Consider the following 19,156-nt stretch of genomic DNA (forward strand, 5'->3'; position numbering starts at 1 on the left):
GCTAAAGTTAAAAATACCAAATGTTGTTATAAGTAACTTCATCGTATGCTCCTATGAAATTGTTAAATGCTGCCTAAATATGTATCTCGCTGCTCTTCCTACTAAAGGAAAATCTCATGACAGTCAAATAGATGTTCAAATTCTTTTTTTTTTTTTCACAATAGACATTTATTTAAAGTAATACATTGGGGGGCGCCTGGGTGGCACAGCGGTTAAGCGTCTGCCTTCGGCTCAGGGCGTGATCCCGGCGTTATGGGATCGAGCCCCACATCAGGCTCTTCTGCTATGAGCCTGCTTCTTTCTCCCCCACTCCCTCTGCTTGTGTTCCCTCTCTCGCTGGCTGTCTCTCTCTGTGTCAAATAAATAAATAAAATCTTTAAAAAAAATAAAATTAAATTAAATTTAAAAAAAATAAAGTAATACACTGGCAGCTCAGATACTTCTAAATTGTACATTTCAGGTTTACTCAACTTAAAAATATTTGAGGGCAGCTGCAACCACAGATTTCAACTCCATGATTATTTCTTTGCCCATTCTTCTCTCTCTTTTCTTTCCCAAATAACTTCTTTCAGATATGGTTCAAGGTAGAATTTATCCTCCTCATATTTTGTCCACTACTCTTTAGGCAAGATCCGATGCTTTATGGTCAGGTCCAGTACCCTCTTAATGTGAAACATCCTGTCGTTTTAAAGGATCTCAGGAAGCCTTCTTATGGCCTCTTTCACATCTCATCTTGCATTAACCCCACTTTATTGAACCCAGCAGCACTGTAATACCATTTTCAAATACCCTCCAGCCACGGGCTTGATGCTGCAACAGCAGGCCTGTTTGCCATTTTGACCCGACTAGATGTTCAAATTCTAAACTTATCTCATTCTGATTTAACTGATAATCAGCCCCAATGATAATCCTTATGTAATATTTTTTAGCAATTAAGCATAACCAATAATAGCTAAGGTAAAGTAATATTTATTATGGTAGAATTGTCAAACATTCTGATATAAAGTTATCTTTAACTAATAGAGCATTCTACTCAGATGACTCTGGCATGAACATGCTATTTGGCTAAAGGTCTGAGAGCATTAATTTTTAGCCGTATAAATAGCACCTTTCTTTGAGGGGACCTATCTTCCCTTCATTCAAAGGGCTCTATGATTGTGAATTTGTCGAGGATCTGGGGCTATTGTGATTCAAGTCAGACATGTTCACTAGACCTAAAATGTCTCTGCCTTTACGGATCAAGCAAAACTAATAGGCTACCCATCTACTTCAGACCTAGGGACACTGCTGAGTTAATGACAAAGGGAGCTGAGCCATTCTGATTAGTGCTTTAGGTCTGCTATCCATCGTTTTAAGTGTGATCACCTTGTCTTTGGAGACTAAATGTTGTCACGTGACCCTCTCAACTCCAGCTCCCTATTATCCCCGTTAATTTCAGGGATCACAGTTCAATGGCAGCAGTCCCCACTGTCCTTCCCAAAACAACCGCCACAGAGTCCTTTGAAGACGCAGAGAAAGACTTCTTGAATGTATACCCCACAGCCTTCTTCAAAGTAGTGTTCTTCTTGACCTTTCCAGAGGATCTAGACAGGGGTAAATGAGTTTGTCTTACATGACAAATCCACTCTAGCACCCTGACCTCCCTAAACCTTTGGATACTTTCCTCTGTAATATACCAAAGAAGTTCTGGCACTCGAACTTCATTTGCAACAGGCCACCTTTTGGTGCACGTTTTCAGTCTACAAAGCAAATGAACAGTGAGAGCCTCTTGAGTAAATGTTGCTACTGCATGCCATGAACTTGTTAAGAGTTAGTTGGACAGTTAGGTAGTCAGGGTCAGGGTCCCCAACAAGAAAATATGGAGTCAGGACAGCAAAAATAAAACAGCACTAACATCCTGTTTAACAGCATAGGACCACACTGGCTTTATGTTTTGCAACCTTTGCAGAAATGACTTCTGCAAAACGTCCTAAAATAAGACAATTAACCACAAAGCATTTGTCAATATCACGGGCAAGGGGCAGTTAAGACATAAGCCCCTAGATGTCAGCAAAAAAAGACCATCAGCACAGAGACATTAAACTAATTGGTAGATAGATGCCTGACCAAAGCCCTGATTGCCACGACTCATTACACCCTGATTGCTTAAGACAGCTCCACAGAAGAGCTCATAAAAACCCCTGAACTTAGAAACTCTGGAGGCAACCCACTTGGGCTCCCTCCCTCTCCAGGAGCTTTACACTATTGCTCAATAAACTTTGCTTTGCTGCCCACCACTCTTCGTCTGGTCTACCTCTTCATTCTTGGAAGTGGCGTGACCAAGAACTGTGGGCACCAAAGGCAGAGAATTCCTGCAACAAACTGACGATATGCCCTCACATCAGGACCCTTAATACCTTCAAATCTAATCAGGTCTAAGACCCAATTCCAGATAATCCAGAACAAATTCTGAGAACCCATATGTAAGCTTATGCTCTTCTGGAACCACTTTACTTACTACAACTCAGGTCTAACCAAGGATGTCACTACAACAGTGTTAAACGCAACAGAACAATGGCACCTCACAGAGAAATAGGACTGGGAACTTCAGCAAAGTGGATCTCTGCTACCATGTTACTTTCTTGTGCCCACACACACACACACACACCCCTTACTCCCTCCTGACCATATATTGGATCAGGCATTTACACTAACCAGTTTTTCAAGAATTTAAAAATAGAGCTACCCTACGACCCAGCAATTGCACTACTGGGTATTTACCCAAAGGATTCAAACACTGTTATCTGAAGAGGCACCTGCACCCCAATGTTTATAGCAGCAATGTCCACAATAGCCAAACTATGGAAAGAGCCCAGATGCCCATCGACAGATGAATGGATAAAGAAGATGGTATATGTCTACAATGGAATATTACTCAGCCATCAAAAAGGATGAAATTTTACCATTTACATTGACGTGTATGGAACTGAGGGTATTATGCTGAGCAAAATAAGTCAATCAAAGAAAGACAATTTCCATACGGTTTCACTCATATGTGGAATTTAAGAAACAAAACAGGATCATAGGGGGAGGGAGGGAAAAATAAAATAATACAAAATCAGAGAGGGAGACAAACCATGAGAGACTGTCAACCATAAGAAACAGAGGGTTGCTGGAGGGGAGGGGGATGGGGTAACTGGATAATGGGCATTAAGGAGGGCACTTGATGTAATGAGCACTGGTTGTTAATTACAATTGATGAATTACTGAACTCTACATCTGAAACTGATGATCACTGTATGTTAACTGAATTTAAATAAAATAAGCTAAAAAAAATTTTTTTTTTAAATCAGATAACAAAAAGCCCTAAAGGGTGCCTGGGTGGCGCAGTCGTTGGGCTTCTGACTCTTGGTTTCCACGCAGGTTTTTGTCTCGGGTCATGGGATCCAGCCCTGACTCAGGCTCCAAGCTCAGGGCTGAGTCTGTTTGGATTTTCTCTCCCTCTCCCTCCCCCCCACTTGCTCTGGCACACACTCTCTCTCTCAAATAAATAAATAAATAAATAAATAAAGCCCTAACGAGTGGATTGGTGGACATAACTGAAATACTTTCATCTGGAGCTCTAGAAATAAAGGCAAAACTTGTCTACAAAGCAGTTGTCTTGTATTGCCAGAATTTGGCTCTTTGTAACTGTATCCTTCCTTGGAAGGCAGGCTTGGTGTGCTCAAAACTTGTTTCTAACTCTTGATTGCTTCAGCGAGCTTAGACCATTTTACAGGGTTCCTTTGGAGTCCTCCAAGGACGCAAATGATGTCTTTTATATTTCTTGCTGAAGGCTGAAGTTCTCAAGGCATTTTCAAGCAAGACTCTTCAGAAAAGAGTACATTAAAGTCTTTCAAAAAAAATAATTTTGTCCAGTTTCTGAAAGGACATATTTTTTCTTTTTCTCTGTTTTCATTCAAATACAACTAACGTAGGGTGTTACATTAGTTTCATTTTTCACATGTGAGGCAGTCTCTCCACTGTAGTGTCTCCACCCCTTCCTGAATAAATTTCTGCTGCGTCCAAATTTAGGGCATGTGATATGCAAAATTCAACCAGAGCAATGTCTTCAGAAAGAACTAAGGCAGTGCTTCAGCCAAATGAGAGCTCAGCACTGCAGAGGCCCCTGCTTAGGGACTATATTGCCTTTCCCTGGAAGTAAGGGCCCAGGATTTTCACGTCCTGGATTCAGAATCCCACATTTCAGTCAGGACTCCTGATTTAGAACAAAGCACAGATTGAAAGTTTTTATCCCTTGGACCCTAGAGCTTCTGGAAGCTTCAGAAGCTGGGGGACTTGCACACTCTGAGGCACGAGAGAGCTCCTTGCAAACCAAGAGCAGTGGGACTCCTTCCCTCCCCGTCTTTCCCTTCCCTTTCATTACATTGCTCTGGCAGGTCATTCCTCTCAAGCTGCAATGACTCTGCCTTGCTTTTCTTTCAGAAATAGAGGATCCCTTTGGCTTCTGTCACTTTGTGTTTTGGGTTTTTTTTTTGTATTTGATCAAATTTTAAGTCAAACACTTTAATCAGGCCATCATGTTTTAAACAGCTCCATAGCCAAGGCTGAAGGTCTCAGGGCATTTGGCTGTCGTAAAATGGTGAACATTCCACCCAAGTCAGTCCTTGATTATACGCTTGAACTAGACAGACCAGTCATGAGACCAAGTGTTACTCATATCACAGACCACCACCAAGTGCAGCGCCAAGGTCCAGGAAACACAGACTGCCATGTTGGCTCTACTTTCTCCTCTTTTGACTTTGTATTGTTTGTTTTGATGTAGGTAATAATGTTTTATAAGGGTGCAGTTGTATTTCTAGCTTTTCATTACCTGCACCACCTATTTTCTTGCCTTTTATGTATGTATATATGTACGTATGTATGTGTGTATTTCTGCTGGCCCAAAGGACACCAAATGAGAAATTTTAATCAGGATTAAGGAAAGCGTACAGACAGAAGCATCCTTAAGTCAAATGAATTTTTTCACTTGGGTGGTTCTTCTTACAGGAGAGTATATCTAGCGGAAAGCAGGAAGCAACTGCTTTTGTGAAAGACCTTCATGCATCCATTTTCTCAAGGGTCTCTACAGAAATGTAAGGAAAAAATATCAAAAACATCCTTAAACTCCTCTAGGATTCTAGGAATAGCAGCTCAGTCACTACCCCACTTGGGGAAGAAGCACAATTGAATACACACCTCAAATTAAGTTGCCTGTGTCTGCTTGGACTCAGACTGGAGCCAGGACCAGCTCAAGGCCAGAAGAAGATAAGACTAAGCACCATCATCACAGGGCAGCCACCTCCCTGATGGCACCAAGGCAGACAATTCTGGAAAGCTCTTGAAAACTTTCCCCTTGCCTTTGAAGTGTTTCTTTTCCGGTGCCCCTCATCCTGCCACCACAGGAAAGGATTCTTCACCTTTTGTTGGGCCAGGACCCTTTAAGATCCCTGCAGGACACAGAGAGCCAGGAGGGCAGGAGCCAAGGGGCAGCTGCACTTCCCTGAAGAGTCTCTCCCTTGGGTGGGGGCTTCTAGAGCTCAGGCTGACCCTAGACCCACTGCCCACCAAAGTCACCAGAAGGAGTCCAGAGGGCAGGCGGTCGGTGCTGGGGGCATGACAACCTAATCGTATTCCTACAAGCACAGGGCCCACCTAGCCCGCATAATCTGGGAGAGACAAATAACACTGGGCCTGCCTGAAGCTTCTCTACAGCCTGAAGGCAACAGGTGTCTGGTTCCTGAAGGGACAGGAGGGGCCTCCTCCAGAGGACAGTGCCCTCCCGTGGCCTTGGAGGAAAGGTCCTGCAGAGGCTGCTTTTGAGGGACATTGCCCAAGGAAAGGAGCAACAGTGGCCCAACCAATTATTTTGAGATGTCTGCAAGGTACTTTCAAACGGTGTCCAGAACGTGTATATATAGAGAAAGAAAGTAAATGTGGGGTAAAAATTTTAACTGGTGCACTTAGGTGAGGGATATAGGTTGTTACTATTCTTGCAATGTTTTTGTGTATTTCAAAGTTGGTTGGTTGGTTGGTTGGTTTTTGTTTTTTGGTTTTGTTGTTTGTTTGTTTGTTTTAAGGAGTGACTGGAAGTTCCAAGTTCTCTTTAGATGGAAATTCTGAAAAGTGAGACCTTAGGTTTCTGAGGTGAGTGCAATAAGAGGAGTCTCTGTCCAGGCTATTCCCAGCTCTCCTCTCCCAGCGTGGGAGTTGCCACGGACCCTGGGGCCTGACCTCCCCGGCATTTAGGGACTCAGTGCAGAGGCTCTTCTTCATGAGCCCTGGGTGTACACCACACTTCCGGGGATGAAAATCAAGATTTGTGCACAGGAAGCCGTTGCAAAAGGATGTTCCCTGACCGGGAATCGAACCCGGGCCGCGGCGGTGAAAGCGCCGAATCCTAGCCACTAGACCACCAGGGAGCTGGCAGATTGGTTTTTTTAAGAGATCCAAGTACCCTCTGCATTGAGCTGTGACTATTTCCCGTCTGTTTGTTCTGGGTGGCGCACACCCGTCTCAAAAATTGTCCCCAAAGCCTCCCTCCCTGCTTTCTCAATAAAAAGAGCCCCACAGGAAAGACCGAGAGCTCGGCGCGCCCCGAGCCCCTCTGGAGGGCTGGAGGAGGCTCTGGAAAAGGAAGGCTCTTGGAATCAAACCGTTTAGGCCTGTTTTCATCACCTCTTCCTCAGCGAAGACTGGGCGAGGTTGCCGAGGAGAGGCGCCCGGCGTGAGACCCGGCGTCCCCAACATCACCCGGCGGACTCCGGGGGATGTCAGCATTCCACAACTGTAAGAATTCTTAACCACAAAAACAAGGCAGAAGATACCAGAACCCAGAGCCTAGGCACTGCCTTCAGCTCAGGCTCGGTTAGAGTGCCAGATGGAGCACCCAGCCTGCCAGGTAACTGTTTGGAGTCACAATAACAGAACTGGAAAGTGAGGGGTGTCATGGAATCTTAGGAGCCCCTGTCTTCCAGTTGCTGAGGCCAGGCTGATACACAAGTCACCTGTTCTGTAGTGAAGGTCACCACCTGTGGGGACCACCCCCTTCAGCAGCCACTCTCAGTATTTCTGTGCCCTTGTGCTGATACCACATCTCTTTCTAAAATTTAAGCATATTTTTGTTTATTCTTGTAAGTGCATAGAAAACATGAAGGAATCAATATTTTCCCAAATTCTTTCATTGTCTTAAGGACTGTCACGAAGTCACTTCACTTTTCCGTCAGGAAATATTTAAAACTTTTTGATAGTCTTGGTGTTATTCTTTGGTTCTCTAGTTTTATTCCACAACAGTTTAGTAATATAGGGAAAATTCTGAGTATAATATTCAATGTGTGAATAATTAATTTATAAAGATTTCTTTTTTTTTTAAAGATTTTATTTATTTGACAGAGAGAGACAGCCAGCGAGAGAGGGAACACAAGCAGGAGGAGTGGGAGAGGAAGAAGCAGGCTCCCAGTGGAGGAGCCCGATGTGGGGCTCGATCCCAGAACGCCGGGATCACGCCCTGAGCCGAAGGCAGGCACTTAACGACTGAGCCACCCAGGCGCCCCTAATTTGTAAAGATTTCTATCCTGTGTCTGAATTTTCTTCTTGCCATAGCCCAGGGTTATGTTTGCTTTTTTCCTTCATTGAGGAAGTATACTGGCTTTTCATTAAACTGGAAGCCAAGTTTGACATCCCTACTTCCTAGCCCCACCCTCCTCCTGTATGTGTGGATTGCTTTATGTTTTAATCTCTATACACATATTTTATGATTGTCACTTATGACATTCATTCTAGCTCCACAGGAAATCTTTCCCATTTGTCAAAGTCATTGAAAGAGTTTTTGTCTATGTCTTTGAATGCATGTAATGGCCACTTTGGGATGACTTATAAACTAATGTTATTCTTTTTTTTTTTTTTAAGATTGTTATTTATTTAGTTGACAGAGAGAGAGAGCACACGCAGGGGGAGTGGCAGGCAAAGGGAGAAGCAGACTCCCTGCTGAGCAAGGAGCCCAATGCAGGACTGGATCCCAGGGCCACGGGATCATGACCTGAGCCAAAGGCAGACACTTAAGCGACGGAGCCACCCAGGCGCCCCAAACTAATGCTATTCTTACATCCAGAGCAGCTTTTGTAGAACACTGATTGATAGTTTATGTTGAACCATATCCGCTAACTTGTGGTTGTTTTGTCAGAGCAAGGTAAAATCAAGGTCATGGGTCTATAATGGTTGGTGGTGATCCACAGCATTTCTGTGCAATGACATTTAATGACATAGAGGCTGAAGTTTTAAAGAGAGGCACAGTTAGGAGAGAAAGTGATCCTCTGACACCTCCTTACTTCCTATGGAGGAATTTCTCCCTGGTTTTGTGAGCCTGACACTAAAGAAACTACTCTGGAATATTTGTCTCTTCCCTTTAGCTGTTTTGCTTTCCAGGCTAGTGGCCCACATACGTGTGACCATGGCCACCTCCATATGTGTCACTGAACATTCATGACAAAGTGAAAGAAGACCCAACAAATTACCCATTCTGCTTGCCAACTTACAACTAGACTATGTGATAGTATTGGTTTGTGAGATGTTTCAAAATTTTATGATCTTAGTCCTTTTAAATATATTGAGGCTTTTTTATGGTTTAGTGTATGTTCTATACTGGACAATGCTCTGAGTGCAATTGAGAGGAACTGTGTTATTTTGTTCCTATTGGGTGGAGTGTTCGATAGATGTCTGTTATGTCATGTTGTTTAAGTCTTTTATCTCCTTGTTGATCTTCTGCAAGATTTTTTAAGTTTTTTTTAAAGATTTTATTTATTTATTTGTCGGAGAGAGAGAGAGTGAGGGAGCGCACAAGCAGGGGGAGCAGCAGGCAGAGAGAGAAGCAGGCTCCCTGCTGAGCAAGGAGCCCAATGCGGGACTCGATCTCAGGACTCAGGCAGGGAAAAAAATTTTTTTTAACAACAGAAATCACACAATAAGGTGGTGGAAGTGAAAACAACTGTCAGCAATCTCCAACACTAAATACAACCAATTACAATGGATTCAAAACCTCGCAAATTGGGTGTAAAAGTAAGTTCCAGCTATGGCAGTGTGTTAGACAGAAAAAGGCTATATATTAAGAATAGTATAAGTCTGTACCAGGTTAATTGTAAGGCATTGTCAGTGAAGACATGACTCTCATACAAAGACAAAGCGCAGGGGGAAGCTTTTAAATTGGTTGAAGAAGTGATATTCTAGTGTCTACAGGAAATGTCAAATTGTTTTTCCCTGGCTGCCCTCTGCGGCCAAGATAATGTGATGAAGGAAAGAAACCCTGGAATTTTCACTTTTTATTCATCCTGCATAGGTCTCTTTAAGACATCAGAGTTTAAAAGCTGGGCTATTTTTTCCTTGCTCTTTTCTAGACACTCAAAAGAAGATTCAGAACTGAGGAACTCAATTATCACTCCAATTTTCCTGGGTATCTCAGCGCATACCCAAAGAGCCAGCCTCCTGAACCTTCACTGTGTAAAGAACTGGTGAAAAAATGGGAGGAAAGAGTTTGGGAGGCACCAAGCAATGGGAGGGCAAAGAGATTGCTTCAGCCAGGGAGGAAATTAGCTTTCCATAGGTCCATGCTAGATTTAGGACTAGACAAGAGTCTGAATTAATTTCTTTTTTAAAAAGATTTTAATCTCCACACCCAACACGGGGCTCAAACTCACAACACTGAGATTGAGTCACATGTTCCACCAACTGAGCCAGCCAGGTGCCCTATTTTCTGATGTTTTTCTAGAAGTTTATTATCTATTTGGGAAGAGATTCCCGCTGCCCCCCTCCCCTGAATTAGGCTCTTTCAAATCAGATATTTTGATTTGAGTGCCATTACTTTTTAGTGCTACTTTACCTAACTCTCCTCTGCGAGCCTTTGTTGCAAGTGCTTTCTATGTGCTACCTGTTTTCCAAAGAGAACAGCTGTGTAAAGCTATTTTAGAATTGCTTTTTCAAAGTCCTTCCAGAGACTCTGATTAGACCTACTCTCCAGCAGTTGAGAAACAAGCATCAGTGGTTCAGTAGCAGAATTCTGGCTTTCCATATGGGAGGTCTGGGTTCCATTTCTGGTCAAAGGAGGGTTTTCCTTGCACTTTTATGTGTCCAGTGCTCTCTCTGTTGGATTATCTCCTGCACTAGCAGGACAGGTTATTACAGGGTTGTGGGTCTCAGGAGGCAACGCTAAAAAGGAAAAAGGACAACTATACCCCTTAGGTTAATTCCAGAGCAGAACAGGCTGAGGTCTAAACAAGGGATTTCTTAGAGCTCTCTCTCTTTGAAAGGACAGGTGAGTATGGTACGTCATTTGAATACTTGAAACCAAAGCCATTGCTACTTTTGATCTTTCTGCTGGCAGATATCTGGAATTTAACACGTCATTAGGTCACTGATGAGCATGCTGGGTCTAGGGCTGACCACTGAGCAGCCAGCCTCTCCCTCGGGAGTGAGTATCAAGAAATGAAGGTCCAGGAAGGAGAGAAGCTGTGGAACCCAGGAGACACCCTGGTGACTGGAGAGGCATCAGCCGCCTAAGGAAAGGAAAGGTTTGTGTGGAGGAATTAGCCTGGACATGGGGGCTTCAGACTTTTTTCTGTGGAAGTAGGCCCTAGATTTTGGTGGTCTTGGTAAAATTAAGGACAAGAATGAGCCCCAAGTAGACAGCAGCACGTACAAGAAAACCATCATCACCACTGTTTATTTTACATTCCCCTAAGCCAGACCTCTGGCAGAAGGCTCATTTTTAATGCTTATGGGTCAGCAGCACGGGGGGAAGGCCATGCCCATCGCTGGCTCTGGAGGGCTGGAGGAGGCTCTGGAAAAGGAAGGCTCTTGGAATCAAACCGTTTAGGCCTGTTTTCATCACCTCTTCCTCAGCGAAGACTGGGCGAGGTTGCCGAGGAGAGGCGCCCGGCGTGAGACCCGGCGTCCCCAACATCACCCGGCGGACTCCGGGGGACGCAGCAGCACAGGGCGCAGAGCGGACCGAGACCGCCTTCAGGAGCGCTCGGCGGCCCCGAACTGGACGCGGGGTCTCGCCCCCGCAACCCGCCGCCCTGCGCTTCCGACCTACCTCAGCCGAGGCGCCGCACGCTCGGGCCCAACAGTTCTCTCGGACGCCGGCCTTTCTCCCGCGCCACACGGCCGCTCGGGCGGAAAACCCCGTCTCTTCTTTCGCTGGCCGCCGTCTGGGAGCCACACGCTCTCCCCTCCGGCCCGCGTTCGGCGAACGACTGTCCCGTACCGGCGGGAGATCAGTCTAACGCTGGGCCATCGGCGCCCTCACCCTCAAGCGTCGGGACCGTGGGATTGAGCGCCCTTGCGCTTTTTCTTGGGGGGTAGGGGGTCCTCGAGGCCGGTCCTCGAGGGCCAGGGGTTAGGGCCGGGGCCCCTCAGCGCGGCCTCTCGCGCCGGGTCTGGAATCCCACGCGCCTTCCCTGTCGGCCTGCAGAGAAGCTCCAAGGAGCGCTCGATCGGGTCGGCGGGAACCCGGCGTCCGCGGGGCGAGGGTGCTAGTTTGTGGTCCTCGAGCGCTGACCGCCCTTCCCACTCCTGTAGGGGAAGGGACAACTACTCCTTCCTCCTGTCCACGCGGAACCGCAAAGGGTCCCCCAAAGCGACAGAAAGACGGTGAATCCTCTCCACTGCCTGGGCGGGGGAGGAGAAAAATAGAATTTGGAGAGAAGGAAAGGGGGAAAAACGAATGACATGTCACAATGGAATGCTACTTTGAAGGCCACGTCTTTTGGAAATAAGCCCTCCGGTTAATGGTGAAGGTGACGCAGTCCAGTCGCATCCTCAACTGCATTCTGAGCCAAAGCAGAACAAGACAGAGCACTGAGGGCTGGTGTCCAGTGAGTTTGCCGCCCGCCCTTCCTCAGGGTGGGAACCCTTGAACTTCGAGTGTGAAGGAAACTCGGTAATCATTGCTCTAAGAAGAGCAACTGCTGGAGAAAATGGCACATTTCTTCCCTCACACGTTTTAAGCTTTACTTCTGAAGGAAAATGAGAGAGAGAGAACGTGTTAAGGTCTTTCTGGGCATTTCTGCCCGTTGGCCCTTCACTCTGAGGTAAACGTGAAAACCCCTCTAGACACTGACTGGCTTTCTGTGAAAACCACCGTTACCTCTTTGTCCCTCCGAAGTTAAAAACTGCACTCTGTGACCTATTGAACAGAAAAACTATAGAAGGCAAATAAAAGAAGTTTCAGGCATTGTAAAACGTAAAGCAAAACTGTTCTTCAACAAATGGTGTTGGAAAAACTGGATAGTAATATGTAGAAGAATGAAACTGGACCACTTTCTTACACCATACATAAAAATTAATTCAAAATGGATGAAAGACCTAAAAGACAGGAAACCATCAAAATCCTAGAGGAGAACACAGGCAGAAGCCTTTTGATCTCAGCAGTAGTAACTTGTTACTAGACACATCGCCAGAGGCAAAGAAAACAAAAGCAAAAATGAACTATTGGGACTTCATCAAGATGAAAAGCTTCTGCACAGCGAAGGAAACAATCAACAAAACTAAAAGGCAGCCTACGGAATAGGAGAGGGTATTTGCAAACAACATATCTGATAAAGGGTTAGTACCCAGTCTATAAAGAACTTCTCAAACTCAACACCCAAAAGACAACTAATCCACTTAAGAAATGGGCAGAATACATGAATAGACATTTTTTCCCAAAGAAAACATCCAGATGGCTAACAGACACCTGAAAAGATGCTTAGCATCACTATCATCAGGGAAATACAAATCAAAACCATGATGAGATAATACCTCACACCTGTCAGAATGGCTAAAATTAATAACACAACAAACAACCGGTGTTGGTGAGGATGGGAAAAAGGGGACTGCTCCTGCTCCTGCACGGTTGGTGGGAATGCAAACTGGTGCAGCCACTCTGGAGAACAGTTTGAAGTTTCCTCAAAAAGTTACAAATAGAACTACTACCCTAGGATCTAGCGATTGCACTATTAGGTATTTACCCAAAGGATACAAAAATACAGATGCAAAGGGATACATGAACCCCAATGTTTATAGCAGCATTAATAACAATAGCCTAACTATGGAGAGAGCCCAGATGTCCATGGACTGATGAATGGATAAAGATGTGGAATACAATGGAATATTACTCAGCCATCAAAAAATGAAACCTTGCAATTTGCAACTATGTATTATACTAAATGAAATAAGTCAGTCGGAGAAAGACAAATACCATATAATCTCACTCATATGTGGAATTTAAGAAAGAAAACAGATGACCATATGGGAAGGGGTAAAAAAAGAAGAGAGGAAACAATAAGTGACTCCTAGGAATAGAAAACTGAGGGTTGATGGGCGGGTGGGGGGTGGGCTAGATGGGTGATGGGTCTTAAAGAGGGCACTTATGATGAGCACTGGGTGTTGTATGTAAGTGATGAATCACTGAAATCTACTCCAGAAACCAATATTGCAGTATGTGTTAACTAAAATTTAAATCTAAAAAACCCTGCTATTCAAAATGACTCTCAAGACGATTAGGGAGAAATCAAACAATCCTGAAATTTGAGTGGACTCCCCCTGGATCCTGAATAGATTTATACTCTACCAGGTCTTCAAACGAATTCAGTACTGCCCAGGAATCGTGAGTTGGCCTGTATGGTGTTCGATATTTTAAAACAGTTAAACGTCCTAACACATAGCCTTTGCTACGATATGCCTAAAATATCTAAAAATGATTAAGATGTTTTACTTAAGTTAGTCGACTAGAATAAGTGACAGTGCCAAGAATCGGAAAGACCCCCTCTCCCGAGAAGACCCGGGAGAAGCGCAGAGCCAAAGGGCCGGCGAAGGAAGAGCGCGCAGGGCAGGCGCCGCGGGGCAGCCGGGAGGCCGGGGAGAGCGCGCCCTCCGGTTCCTGGGAGGATTCCAGGCGCCGAGCGGCGGCCGCGAGCCGAAAGCCCTGACCGCCCCCGCAGCGAAAGGGGCCGCCGTGGGCCCAGGAGGGCGGGTGACCCCACGGCCGGGCGGCGGGGCGCCTGGGCTCAGACGCACCTGACCCGCCCCCTCCGGGAGCTGGGGAGTCGGCGGGGCGCCTTCCGCACCGGGGCCCGTCGCTCCGGATCTGCAAAGGCTGCGTTTGATGCGGATCCGAAGCCAGACCGCCCAGGGTCCCCGGGGCCTTCGCTTCCCGGGATGGGGAGACGCGGAGTCCTAAGCCGGCGCCGCTGGGGCCCCCTTGCCTGCAGGGTCGCGGGTGCTTCCAGGGGCCTTTCGCACATAGGAAAGCAGTTGGCAGGCACCGCAGCAGCAGCAGGCCGCAAGCTTTTCAGGGTTCCGGCAGGAAATTCCGCCGGCTGTCTCGTTTCCGTAGTGTAGTGGTTATCACGTTCGCCTCACACGCGAAAGGTCCCCGGTTCGAAACCGGGCGGAAACAGCTTCCCTTTTACTCCCAAGGGCTGCTGTTCTGAACCCACACAGGAGCGCGCTTTCAGCCAAGGCGGCCTCAGCGTGCGCAGCCCCAGTTTCCATTCAGAAAAACGAACAGACAGCAAGGCTGGAGTCCCCCTTGCTTCCTGAAAGCCTGCTCGGCGCTTAACAACGCGGCGGGGGTCGTCGGCTCCGAGTCTCGGTGGAGCGCAGGCCGCAGCCAGGTCGTCAGGCCAAGAGCGCACGCGGGACAAGGCCCCCTTCAGGTTTCCTCTGCATCCAGAAACCCCGTAACCTGCTCCTCTGGCGCCTCCATCGGCTCTGCTGGCTGACCGGGGCCCCACGGCTCTGAAAACCAACCAGTTCTTCCCTGGGGAGCACACTTGGCTTTCCCCGACCCCCGCACGCTTGCCCCGCACGTGGATTTGCCCGAGGGAACGAAAGAAAACGAAGTGCCCCTGGGACTCGTCGAGTAAGAGCTTCCGGCTCCACCTCCTGAGCCCGGGGGCACACCAGAGGAGCCCTTCCGGTGCCATCATCAGGAGAGCCCTTGAGCTAGTTGGGAGGTCACGAAGTCCAGGGACTCTCTGCTCCCCACCCGCTGAGAGCCAAGTCCGCACCTTAACTCACCAGGAAACCGAGGCTCAGAAAGAGAGCGTGGCCTTGGCGCGGCCACACACCGGGCTAAAGCTAGACTGCAATGCAGCACAGGCCAGTTACCCGGTGGTGGGACCTCAGAACCCAAAGCGCCGCTGAGGCTGGGAGAGGCGATGAGCAGCGGCCGGGGGGTGGGGGTGGTGGGACCTCAGAACCCAAAGCGCCGCTGAGGCTGGGAAAGGTGATGGGCAGCGGGGCGAAGGCTGGCAGCCTTGGGCTGCTGGGAATCACCCCCACTTTTGCTCTGTCTCTCTGGTAATCTAACTTTTACTGCAAAGGCCCAAGCAGAGATCTTGCATGGTCTACTGAGAGTCTAGTGGTCTAGCGGCTAGCATTCACATCTCTTTCACAGCCACTACCTAAGTCAAGGAAACTCTTTTCCCGGCTTCCCAGCATAAAGAAGCCTCTTCTTAATCCTCAGAGGTAGGTGTGTCCCAAGGTCCAGGTGACTCTGGTGAGGCCAGGCCTGAGGGTCCAAAACATCTGCCAGTCAGGGAGGGGTGAGACGCTATGTCTTGTCCCGGCCTTGACCCGGTCCTGGCTGCAGTCTGAGTCCAAGCAGACACATCCTGATTGGTGTGTGTTGAATTGTGTCTCTCCCTGAAGTGGGGTAGTGACTGAGCTTTCACATATCTAACATATACCATATAATATCTTTTAAGTGAAGATTAAGATTTTAAAATTCTAGAAATCATTGTGACTTAATTATTCCACTCACAACTTTCAGTAAATGTTTTAGTTATCATCTAATATGATTCCAACATACATTTCTCTATTATGTGTCAGCTTCCTTTGAGATTTTAAGATCTATTAAGTTCTTTGAATGATATTAAATTGAATTAACGTATAATCTTTGCCTGGACAATTTCTAATTAAAAGAGAAATAACAGGGGTGCCTGGGTGGTTCCGTTGGTTAAGCATCTGACTCTTGATTTTAGCGCATGCTCTCAGGGTCCTGAGATTGAGCCCTGCATCAGGCTCCCCACTCAGTGGGGAGTCTACTTGAGATTCTCTCTCCCTCTGTTCCTCCCTGCTGCTCTCTCTCTCTCTGTGTCTCTCTTAGATAAATAAGTAAATCTTTAAATATATATATATATGTATATATATATGTATGTATATGTATGTATAAGGAGAAATAACAAAACACTGTTTTTAATATAATGCTGCTGCATATTTTTATAGATGATAGAGTGGCTGCAGGTTAACAGGTTGAAAGGAAGTGTGAGTAACTTTAGGGGTGTTGGTACAGGTGGCCATCACTGTCACTTTAAGAAGTATAAAACCCATGCAATGTCTGCTCCAAGAAGTAAAGTGCTGTTACTGGAGGCCTGGTTTTTCCTGGGGTGCTTTTTTATAGAAAATATCTTTAAATGACTGGGGGGGGGGTAGTCAATGTGGAATTCTATGCTTCCTCCCCCCAAAAAAAGTCTTTCAAAAATGAAGGTGAATAATAACATTTGCATACAAATGCTGAAAGACTCACCAGCAGACTCACGCTGCGAAAATGTTAAAGGAGTTCTCCAGGAAGAAGGACACTGATACCGTATGGGAACCTGCATGTAGCCAAAGGAATGAAAGACAACAGAAATGATACTTGCATGGGAAAATAGATAAGATTTTTCTTATTATTATTTAAATCTCTAAAAAAAAGGGACAGATTAAACAAAGGTAATGATGACGGATTGTGAGGTTTATAACATGCAAAATAAAATGCATGACAAAACAAGCATAAAGACAGGCAGGGGAGAAATGTTAAGAGGTATGAGATGACTTAAAGGCCAACTGTGGTAAGTTACAGATGTATGCAGCTATGAAGCCTAAGCAGTCGCTGAAATAACAAACGAAAGATTTATAGCTAATAAGGCAACAAAAGAAAAAATCGAATCATACAGAAACCATGTAAAGACTATGATACAGCAATTGCTCTTCCAGCATTCTTCGGTAAAGAGGTGTCCAAGTATTGAAACGGCATATGGCTGCAGTATTATTTATAATACTGATAGCATAAAAACAACTTAATTTCAAAAGTATATGGAAAGGGTTAAATAAATACTAACACAAACAAAAAAACTTCATTGTTAAAAGGAATTCAGAAGGTAACGATGATGACTCTACTCTTGAGGATTCCTGGTGACCTGTTTTTCTCCCCAGCTCTTCCAGGATGCGAGGATCCATGACGATCTTGGCTTAGCTCCTTCACTTGTACACAAAATACTTAAGGACCGGAGGGTCATAGAGGCATTTCTCTCCCTTTAGGTGAGAGGATGCGCAGAGTAGAAACAACTGCAAACGCTGTCACATTCTAAAAATACAACTTCGTCCCTGGGTGGGCTCGAACCACCAACCTTTCGGTTAACAGCCGAACGCGCTAACCGATTGCGCCACAGAGACCCGTGGAAGCATACGTCCCCATCCAACAGAGAGCAAGCACACGCACTTAACGCTAGGGGGAGCCACCTATCTTTGCAGGACTGCCGTTAAGGGTCCAAAGTTTCGGAAAACCCGAGAGGAATGGATACCACGTGCTGGTCGCGTTTGAAACCCGTGCGTTGAGTGATTTCGAAGGCAGAAGGACAGCCAGCGGAACAGCCTTCCCACACCTCGTTCCATACCCGCTTCAGATGCCAACGCCCCCACAGACACCCAGGGCCGTGACCTCCCGGGCCTGACGCAAGAGGGGCCCAGAAGAAGGTAAACGCCTGGTGGGCACGCGTGATGGCTCTTCCAGTTGCTTCGCCTTCACCCGCCTATTTGCGTGGCAGGTGCTCCGCTCGGCTGCGGTCGGTGGGGTGGGAGCCGGAGTGGAGGATGCAGGGATCAAAAGAGGAAATGTGAGGAGGAGGGAAAGAAATGGGGGAGGCGTGGACGCTGCAAAGATACTTCCCAGGAGGCCTGTACAGATGCACGGGCTGCATGAAGAGGAGGTGATAAATGCATCAGAATGGGGAGGGAAACGGCACGAGTACCTTGTAGTTGTCCAAGAACAAAGCAGCGCAATAACTGGAATGAATTTGTCAAAATTAGTAGAGCAAGGCTTGAGCTTGCCACCGGGAGGGTGGCGCGCCGTGATCGTATAGTGGTTAGTACTCTGCGTTGTGGCCGCAGCAACCTCGGTTCGAATCCGAGTCACGGCAAGGCTTCCGTTTTGCTTTGTGTTTCAAACCGCAGGGGCTGCTCTCCTTACCTACAGGCCGAGAGCCACGTTTTTCGCGGACCACCAGGGCAATACGGTCAGGAGAAGAGAGGAAAACCTAATACTGCACTAAGCTATATGTAGCTGTCACACAGGAACCCCGGGTCTGCTCCACATTTCACCATTCAGCAGAAAATCTCTAAAAATGAGGTGCGAGCGGAAATGGTCTAGTCATATCGGGGGTTTTTCTGGTGGAAATATTTCACACATTAGTGAGACTTCTGTACACAAAAAGAGCAGATTTTAGAGAGTTTGCAATACACTCCAGACTAGTCCTGGTCTACGTTGGATTCTCTAATGTTGAATAGCTAATTCTTATCCTAAAAAGGAAATTAGTAACGTGTATTCACAGAACAAAAGGCCCAAATAATTAAGGGACAGCTATTTAAATATTGAAATGCACAATCATCACCAGGATCAAGACAGAAGTTTTCTATGATTCAAGCATGTGTTTGATACACTTTTAGGTAATGCCTGTCCATCCCTGCTATTTTAAACTATTCTGATGCCTACCCCTACAGATTAGGCTTCTTTCTTCAAATTCACATGAATGAATATACACTTTTTCTATCTAGCCCTTATCAAGCAACATTATGGTTTTTATGTATGTTATTGCATTTGTCACACTTTAATTTTGGTGTTAATGATAATGGTGTAATGATAAGTATCACATCCCTGTAAAACTAAAGACAAATGATAGATTTTTGAGTAATTTCAATCTGCAGCATTTGAGGAAAGACTCATACAAATGCCATTCTACTAGTAATGTGTGGATATGTGAATAAATGTACATTGAAGGAAAGGGAGCCATGGACCAAAAAAACAAAGCACACACACACACACACACACACACACACACACACA

At 46.1% G+C, this 19,156-nt stretch overlaps 4 non-coding genes and 1 pseudogene across 4 annotated transcripts; 2 read left to right on the forward strand and 3 right to left on the reverse strand.

The window, feature by feature from the left end:
• Positions 1 to 513: 513 nt before the first annotated feature.
• On the reverse strand, positions 514 to 835 carry LOC103667581 (annotated as a pseudogene).
• Positions 836 to 6,368: 5,533 nt separating this feature from the next.
• TRNAE-UUC lies at positions 6,369 to 6,440 on the reverse strand. The gene has a single exon. It is a non-coding gene; the product is annotated as a tRNA-Glu (tRNA).
• A 7,936-nt stretch (positions 6,441 to 14,376) lies between these two features.
• TRNAV-CAC lies at positions 14,377 to 14,449 on the forward strand. The gene has a single exon. It is a non-coding gene; the product is annotated as a tRNA-Val (tRNA).
• A 2,967-nt stretch (positions 14,450 to 17,416) lies between these two features.
• TRNAN-GUU lies at positions 17,417 to 17,490 on the reverse strand. The gene has a single exon. It is a non-coding gene; the product is annotated as a tRNA-Asn (tRNA).
• Positions 17,491 to 18,161: 671 nt separating this feature from the next.
• On the forward strand, positions 18,162 to 18,233 carry TRNAH-GUG. The gene has a single exon. It is a non-coding gene; the product is annotated as a tRNA-His (tRNA).
• The last annotated feature ends 923 nt before the right edge of the window (positions 18,234 to 19,156 follow it).

This window comes from Ursus maritimus, unplaced genomic scaffold, assembly GCF_017311325.1.
Source record: "Ursus maritimus isolate PB19 unplaced genomic scaffold, ASM1731132v1 scaffold_12, whole genome shotgun sequence".
NCBI classification, from domain to species: Eukaryota; Metazoa; Chordata; class Mammalia; order Carnivora; family Ursidae; genus Ursus; species Ursus maritimus.